Source organism: Styela clava, chromosome 8, assembly GCF_964204865.1.
Source record: "Styela clava chromosome 8, kaStyClav1.hap1.2, whole genome shotgun sequence".
NCBI classification, from domain to species: domain Eukaryota; kingdom Metazoa; phylum Chordata; class Ascidiacea; order Stolidobranchia; family Styelidae; genus Styela; species Styela clava.
In genome coordinates this window covers 20,826,570-20,834,846 of record NC_135257.1, presented here as the reverse complement: position 1 = coordinate 20,834,846, position 8,277 = coordinate 20,826,570, and positions in this window count along the sequence as shown.

The window sequence follows — 8,277 nt, the reverse complement described above, 5'->3', positions numbered from 1 at the left end:
TATGTAAATCCTACGGCCTGTCGGTGGAGTACCGGTATCCATCCTCCCACACATGATTCCACCACGGTAATCAGCGGTACGGTGGCGAGCATTTTCCCAACGTTTAGCATGATTTTCCACACGGTCGAATTGAAAAAAGGTCTTAATTTTGAAGTAGTGAAAAGAGTTCTTCGTATTCAATCGTTTTTATTGAAGCATTGCCAATCCAGAGAAATGTCTTCCAAATCCGCAGAAAAACCCACCGCCGTAGCTTTTTTTTGCGTGGTCGTTAGATGACAGAAGAGGGTCGCAGCTAAACTTTGTTCTTATGCGATGATCACTCTGCGAGTTTCGCGTGTGAGTGGTTTTTAATCAGTAGTTTATTTTCTCACCATACTTAAAGCACACTTGATATGCAAATTGCAATAAATAATTAAAAACCATTTCAGGGTGAGGGGATCCGCAAAAAAACAATTTTGGTTATCCAGCAGCGGCACCCATAAGCAAGTCCAACAAGAAAATAATAACAAAAAGTCGAACTGTATATATACAGTAACATATATGTTATATTGAAAAAACAAATACGTCAATGCATGTCAACCTGGTATGCTCAGTAATCTCGCTCTTCAACAACAAACAAAAAACGACTCCGTGCACCAACAATCTGAGCAGCCATGACGACCGCTGGGTTAGGGCGAAGTCAAAACTGTACCATCAAAGGCGACTGTGGTCGTGTATAGAACATTGTATGTTGATTGTGTAAAACTGAGTTTTGCCCCTGCACTCCGGTTAGTCAGGCGCTTACTTGCAAGTTGGTGAATATAATATGCGGCTCAATGTGGTTACAGGGAGTCCTCGACTTACGACGTTGTTCCGTTCTTGAGACGCGGTGTTGAGGATGATTGATGGTTATTGGACACGTTTAGTGGCCATAACGATCGTTTCAATATTATGTTGTTGTTGTTCTTGTTCTTTGACACGTTTTTGAAAAATCGCTTTTCTCTTCGAATACTGGACCAATTGCTTTGAAATTTTCAGTGGTTAAAGATTAATTTCTTCGCTAGAAGGCTATTACTTTTATTATTTCAAAATTTTGCGTGAATTCTATGAAATTTGATATTTCGTCTAAAATTTTGCTGTATTATTTTTTATCCATAGGAACACGGATTTTAGTCAGTGTCATGACTGGCTGTACGTTTTGATTCTGCAAAATTCTTGCTACTGGAAATTCAGAACTTTTTTGAGGGTACCGGTAGCGTCAAAGGTACCGGTAAAGACTGATTCGCTCTGGTCTAACGTGTCCATATATTTGTGCGTAGCTTTCTTGTCTTTTTTATTCTCATCTATTAATTCTGCTAGGTGACGACATGGAGTCAATTACCTTTTTTCTGTATAAAAAAGCATGGTTCAAGTGTTGTCACATATTGCCTTTCTTGTGTACATATTGCGAATGCGATGTAAATGTCACTGCACATTGGCATTTGCATATTATCTCACCTATTTAGGATTGTGTTAGGTATAGGCTAATGATCTACTTTGATGACTCTTATTCCATTGAGATATTAATTTGTAATTGCAGTTTAGGGCCCTATCTTAATTGTCACTTTGTGCATATTGTGGCAACATGTTATTGCGATTCATCAGTGTTTGGTGAAGGAGCGTGATTTTTTATGCTGTAGCCTTAATGTTAACTTATATGGAAATTAGGATTGTATTTTATGCAGAGATGTGTAAGGATAGGGATTAGTCATTAGGTTTATACTTGTTTGTTTTATTGTGCATTTAGTTACATCTGTGTATCTAATCAATTAGAGTTTGGAAGCATTGTAGTCCAAACTATTTTAAATCACTTAACCTCACACGAGTGGCCACAATAGCACTTTATGTTGAGTGAAAAATAAAGCAAGTTCGTTTCGGAACTGTGTCTAGTTTTGTGCATGAGAAATTCAGCGGCTGTCAGGTTCAGTGCGTCCAAACCCGGAAGGCAAGTCCCCCATTAGTGATTCATCAGAAGAATTCTTGACGCCACAAATACTTGCTGATTGGAGTCAGGATGTGTACATAGATCTGCTTGTCATCCCAATCACGCGGTGTAACCCGAATTTCAATTTAAGTCGGAACAACCAAAATGGCGTACAGTCTCACTGAAACTGTGTACCACGTGACTGAAGCTCAGTGATTATTCGTTCATAATCGTAATAGTTCACAATCGTAAATGATGAAAACCAATGAGCCCAAAGAACTGATTTTCTTGATCACAATGATCCAGTTTAGATATTACAGTACAGTATTATCTTTTATATTTTTATGGAGTGCGTTTGTAATCTTGAAACAGCGTTATGGAGTGCGCGTTCGTAACCTAGAAACAGCGTAAGTCGCGACCGTCGTAACCCGAGGACTCCCTGTATTCGATTCGTGGTATAGGTCGACAACACTGAATTGTTGTGGCACTTTCATCTATCCGTGTGGCCCACGAGTCAGTAATCATTAGTTTATTTCATCACCATATTGGAATGTGAGTTGCCATTCCCCGCACGTCTATTGCCACGGGTTATACTTACGTTTAACGGGGAACCTGGTGTGAAGATTTAACCACCAAATATGAATGACATTATGGGCTTTTGTTGGAATTTCATTAACAACGACTTGGCGAAAGATAATTGTGATGAATACCAACCTGTACGCAACTCAGCAAGATGTTTAGCATGAGTTCAGCACTAGGGCAAACTGTGAATGTGAATTGGTTTCTAAGATTATAGGATTAGCTTTGGTTGGAAGATTAGTTTTCTTGGATAAGAAAACCCCAAACGTTGACGAAAAAAAATATGGAAATTATTGATTCCTTATTGTTACTGCTCCATATTCGAAATTATATCATAATGTCGCTGGTCTGGCTCAAATACTTTGGTAGAAGAGAGGGCTAGTCAGAGAGTCACCGACCCGACTAGGAAGCTAATTATGATCGGAAACCAAATAGCCTGTCCAATGGACCTTTCCCCGACCTTTGAACCCCCAAAAAATTCTTCTATACTTCACCATTGCAAAATTTTCGGGGCTATTTTAAAAGTGCTTTTGCGAGTTGGCGCCTGTAAAATGGGGTATGTGTTACAAACCAATATTATGATTCATTGCATACAACATTCTGTTTTTTAAAAGTACCACAACAGAAAACTAACGAATAGAGTTCAAAAACGAGGTAATGTTTACGACCACGCTTGAAAATCTGTCTGAGTGAGAAAAGTGTCTGAGCGGATGCGAAAAGGGAGCATTGTTACGTCACTTTTTGCATCTTGCTGTTTGGCCAATGTCACGAAGTAAACAAGGAAGTCGATGCTCCGGGAAAGGTTCATACTATGCATCCCCATGATTTGACCCTCCTGTATATTCAACACAAACTTTGAGAAAATGCTGCAAACTTTAATAAAATAAATCAGGAAGGCATGTAAAGGATAAATGAAAAAAAGACTCATTAGTGTAGTGTACAGGGACAGGCAAAATTGAAAATAAATTATAATGATAATCATTATTAATGATATATAATAATGAAATAGTAAATAACGTAAAGCAACAAAATGAGTAATCTGAAGTTAACAGTGATTACAGAATGACACACTAGAAGCAGTTATCAAGATGTAAACCTGGTTTGCTTTTGCATGTATCACAGTAGAAGGACGAGTCTTTTCGTTTTCCTTCAATCTAAAAGCTTGGTGCAGTAGTTACATTCTTTACGACGACCAGATATCTTTTTAGGACATGAAAGGTGTTCGTCATTGATTCTTGTACAGAGATCGATGGGCTGATTAGTTTTATCGAGAGCGTGCTTTCCCTTTATGGGTGTTAATGCGCATCCCAACATTCCTGAATCTGTATAGAGTGATTTTCGTCCCTGCATTAGTGTAGTTTTGTTTTTTCAAAATAAAACCATTGTGCACTGGTATTTTCAGTATCCAGAAGGACTGCCTTTTCTACCATTTGACCAATTTGCGGGGGAATTTTAAGTAGGAAGAATATTGATTTGCAAGATCTAACACCACCTATGTACCTATAATATTGAAATGGTGATACAAATCAAAAGTGATTACAGAACGACACAGTTTTATCTCAAATACATTTTATCCCCATTTTCTCCAAATGAAATTTAGAGAAACAGTCACCAGGATGTAAACCTGGTTTGCCTTTGCATGTATCACAATAGAAAGAGTCTTTTCGTTACCTTCAATCTAAAAGCTGATGCAGTATTTGCATTCTTCACGAGGTTGCTACAGATATAACTAATAATATTAGTTATAACTAATTTTTTATTACTGCAATTAAATTAAAACTTCTAGGAAGACAGAGTAATCATTGAATTATCTTATTTATATTCGAGTTTCCGAAACACAACTGAAAACTAACGAATAGTGTTCAAAAACGAGGTAATGTTCACGACCACGCGTAAAAATCTATCTGAGTGAGAAAAGTGTCTGAGCGGATGCGAAAAGGGAGCATCGGTACGTCAATTTTTGCATCTTGCTGATTGGCCAATGTCACGAAATAAACGAGGAAGTCGATGCTCACGGAAAGGTCCATCAACACAACGCCCATGGCGCGAGTCAAGGCTGCCACGCCCTGGATACGCCACTAGCCAGAGTAAAACTTCAATGAACATATTCTATTTTACATTGCGTTTTATATCTTTTATTATGTAGTCTTCATCATGTCCAAATTATCGAAAACATTGTAATATTTGAAATTGACTTCATCCACAGGCAATGCTGGACCAACCTTTATAAATATATTCTTCTTATTGAGGCTTCTATATAACTTTTCTTTCAGTAAAGGTGCAAAAACAATTTATAAAACTCATTTCATAGCAAAAAAAGTAGACGTAACTAACAGTTGAGGTCACGTGAAACTAACTACATTTCCTTGCTCTATACCTTTGTGCAGATGGATCCGTATGCGTATAACGCAAGGATGCTATGACGAGAGTGAAAATGACTTTTCTAGATTTCTGTACCGTTTCGTCTGACCTCGGTAAATAGAATAAGAAAGTAAACAAGGACTTTGTAAATAGCGAGCAAAGTCTACCGTTCAAATGTGTTGAACTTATTGTATCATAGTTTAAATAAATAATACACAAACAGTAACAGTAGTTCTGAAAAGCGTTTCAACCTCAAAGGGAATAGAATGCATTTGAAAATAATTAAACAGTATTTACTGTAAAAATATAAGGTATGTATATATTAATAAACGTAAACCGCAGCAAATCTAAGATTTTTTTACTATCCACCAATATTTCTATCATGAACCTGTATGTTTTAAAAAAGTGAGTGATAGTATTATTTATCAGTAATTGTCCTCTTGTCGTCTGAAATCTAAAGTCTCCTCTAATAGCATGGCACTAGTAGAAAATAGAAATACTGTTAACTTGGTCTTCATTAACATGTAGGTTACATATACTACTGATTCAGTGAGCAAGAGTTAACTTTTCTTTTTAATTAAAAACTGAACAATATCTTGATCGCGAGATGGCGCTATCAAATAGTAATATGAACCGAAAATGTTGAAACTTTCTTGAAAAGTGTTTTCACGAACAAATATATTTCAAAGAAGCAAGTGCAATGGAATTGCATTCGTTTATATGAGTTAAACATATCTCTCACTATTTTAGCGACATATTCAATAACTAATTGGATTCGATTTTACAGCACAGATTGTAAAGCTACAGTCAGTCAGTAGTTTATATTATCATAGCAAAAGTACACGATGGACAAACATAATTACGAAGGATATAAATAAATACGTTTCAGCGTGAAGGGAAACGCGATAAACTAGTGATGGTTATCGAGTATCAACACTTATGAGGGAATGAGTCTAAAGTTATATCATACTGAGAAAAATAAGTCAAAGATAAGATAAGATAACAAAAGTCGTAAATAATAAGACACATTTAAGCGAGCTATATCTCGGTGGCATTCTAGTTAATAAAAGAAAGCTGCTCCAGACACCACAGGCTGGGGTAGCTATGGTAACAGCAGTTGATTGGATAACAAACGAAAAAATACGAATAAGATATGAATGCTTACATATTTGCATAACTGTGAGAAATAATATATATCGTTACAGACGTAAACAATAAGATCTTCTGCCTCCTATATCACGTACAGTCTCATAATGCTGTCAGCGGTCACACAACGTGATTGATGGATTTTCAAATACTCACGAAGCTAAAGATTCGCACTTACGTTGCAAAGAATACAAAGCTCGTTCAAGTTCGTTCGTTTTCGAGGCAAGGATACCAGCTCAAATAGAACTGGATTGGCGTATTTCACGCTAGCCAGCCTATTAGATTTCTGCGATATTCCTATATGGCTCAAAATGTAATTTCTGAAAATATGTGACCAAAATGATAAAAATCTGACAAGCTTTGGTACTATTGTCTCACTAGTCATTGTGATTTAGGGAACTAAACAATTTCAATATTCGTGTGACGCTATTTCATGTTCGGGTAAATTATAATGTAAAAATACGCAAAAAGTCTGTAAATTACGGGTTATATCGTCATTGATTGTATACAATCGATTCCATATCTAACATTACCTGGCAATGATTCCTGTTTATTATCGATTAAAACTTTATCTATAAGAGCAATGTTAAAAATGACTGGAAATTTTAAATATTTTCAGTGAAAATGTACTAACCCAGTGGTTCCCAAACTAGGGTCCGCGGACCTTTTGGGGTCCGCGAAGCACTTTCGGAAGGTCCGCGATAGAAATCTGTTTTATGCCTCATAGTGAAATAATGCAAAAATTAAGTGCTTAAATTTGCAAATTTGACGCCTTTTGAGCTCCACAATCACTGATCGTTCACTTTTTGTTTCGATCACGTTGTCCCATATTGATGTCACAAAGCAGCGGATCTATGACATCACAGACAAAGTTCAATTGCTGCCACTATAAGTTAACTAACTGCCGAGGTGTAGCTTACCCTGCCTTTGCGCGTCTGTTGGTATAGGATGTAGTTACAGTAGGTAGTTTATAAAGTATGCCAGTCCGCTTCGAAACGCTGTTTTACGCTTTTGTAGTGAACGGTAGGTAGCGTTAGCCAACTTTGGTTTTTCGCGCCACCCTTCACCGTGAAATGTCATTTCAAACTTTTTTAAATTCATGTTCACAGTAAGTGCATTTTCATTTTGGTGAATAATAAACTACTGACTGACGTTAAGTAGAGAGTAGTCAGAGAGGCACTACGTTTAGTTTTTAGCTGTCAAATTTAGTCTTCGACACATGGTAACGGTATGCATATATTTTTACGTTTTTCGCTCTGTAATATTAATTTCAAAATGTCTTTTAAAATTGTGATGTTAGTTTATTGTGATAAACACAGGTGAAGAGAAGGATTTTTACTATACCGTACGACGCATTTATTTTTTTTGTTGTGATCTTTTAATGTTTTATTTAAGTGCATAGGGCCGCGAATCATTAAAAAAATTGAAAGGGGTCCGTCGTGGAATTATTTTGAAAAAGTTTGGGAACCACTGTACTAACCTATTTGACATTACCGGGATAGACTCCTGAGATTTTTTTTTCAAAAATGTAATCGGATTTGAGGAGCTCTTACTCGAATAACAAGCCATCCCCGTTTTTTCTGATTCATTTCCAATGTTCATATCTCCAAAACAGAACTCGTTTGTATCCTTTCTTTTTTGAGGCGAGGATACCAACTTCAGATAGAAGTGAATTGGCATATTTTACACTAGCCAGCCAATTAGATTACTGCGATATTCCTATATGGCCCAAAATGTAATTTCTGAAAATATGTGACCAAAATGACAAGCTTTGGTATTATTGTCTCCCCAGTCATCGTGGTCTGGGAAAATAAACAAATTCAATATTCGTGTAACGCTATTTCATGTTCAAGTGAATTACGATGTAAAAATGCGCAAAAAGTCTGTAAATTACGGGTTATATTGACATTGATTGTTTATTATCAATTCCATATCTAGCATTACCTGGCAATGATTCCTGTTTATTATTGCTTAAAAGTTTATCTATAAGAGCAATGTTACAAAATGACTGGCAATTTTAAATATTTTCAGTTAAAATGTACTAACATATTTGACATTATCGGGGTGGGCTCCTGAGGGGGCTTCAAAATGTACTCGGATTTGAGGAGCTCTTGAATACCAAGCCATCACACATTCCCTTTTTCTGCTTCATTTCCAATGTAGTTAGGTTCATATCTCCAGCGAATGGCAATTTTTTTTTAACAAATTTCGGACCTCCTGAAGTATGCGCACCAAGATGGCGCACAAAC